Source organism: Mus pahari, chromosome 11, assembly GCF_900095145.1.
Source record: "Mus pahari chromosome 11, PAHARI_EIJ_v1.1, whole genome shotgun sequence".
Classification (NCBI taxonomy): Eukaryota; Metazoa; Chordata; class Mammalia; order Rodentia; family Muridae; genus Mus; species Mus pahari.
The window spans coordinates 8,972,894-8,973,971 of record NC_034600.1 but is presented as its reverse complement, the minus strand read 5'-3'; the positions used below and the strand labels follow the sequence as shown (position 1 = coordinate 8,973,971).

The following is a 1,078-nucleotide window of genomic DNA, read 5'->3' as shown; positions in this document are numbered from 1 at the left end:
TTGGTGTTCTGTTGAGAAATTTTTTCCCTGTGCCCATATCTTCGAGGCTTTTCCCCACTTTCTCCTCTATCAATTTCAGTGTCTCTGGTTTTATGGGGAGGTCTTTGATCCACTTAGACTTGAGCTTTGTACAAGGAGATAAGAATGGATCAATTCTCATTCTTCTACATGATAACTACCAGTTGTGCCAACACCATTTGTTGAAAATGCTATCTTTTTCCCACTGGATGGTTTTAGCTCCCTTGTCAAAAATCAAGTGACCATAGGTGTATGGATTCATTTCTGAATCTTCAATTCTGTTCTACTGATCTACATGTCTGTCACTGGATTAGTAACTTTCAATACTTCAGAATAATAGCATTCTCAAGAGCAGAACAGTTCTATTGACTTCTTACATAAAATAACTTCCTCAGGTAGTACTATGTCCAATATTTTGAGGAACCACCAAATTGACTTCCAGAATGGTTGTATCAGCTTGATATCCCACCAAAAATGAAGGAAGTGTACCTTTTTCTTCACATCCTTGCCAACATCTGCTGTCACCTGAGTTTTTTATCTTCGCTANTCTGACTGGAGTGAGGTGGAATCTCAGGGTTGTTTTTATTTGTATTTCCCTGATGATTAACGATGCCAAACATTTTTTCAGGTGCTTCTAAGCCATTGGATATTTCTCAGTTGAGAATTCTTTGTTTAGCTCTATACCCCATTTTTTAATAGGGTTATTTTATTCCCTGGCATCTACCTTCTTTATTTCTTTGTCTATAGTGGATATGTGCCTTCTATCGGATGTAAGAGCGGTAAAGACCTTTTCCCAATTGGTTGTTTGCTTTGTCCTATTGACGGTGTCCGTTGCCTTACAGAAGCGTTGCAATATTATGTGGTACCATTTGTCTAGTTTTGATCTTAAAGAGTGTAAGCCATTGGTGTTCTGTTCGGGAATTTTCCTCTTGTGAGGCTATGCCAGTGCCTGGCAAACACTGAAGTGGATGCTCACAGTCAGCTATTGGATGGAACACAGGGCCCCCAATGGAGGAGCTAGAGAAAATACACAAGGTATTGTAGGGGGCTGCAACCCTGT

General features: G+C 39.8%; 1 protein-coding gene across 2 annotated transcripts in view; it reads left to right on the top strand.

Annotated features, from left to right (window-relative positions):
* Slf1 (SMC5-SMC6 complex localization factor 1) overlaps positions 1-1,078 on the top strand; it is a 77,068-nt gene that overhangs the window by 30,739 nt on the left and 45,251 nt on the right. The window lies entirely within an intron of this gene.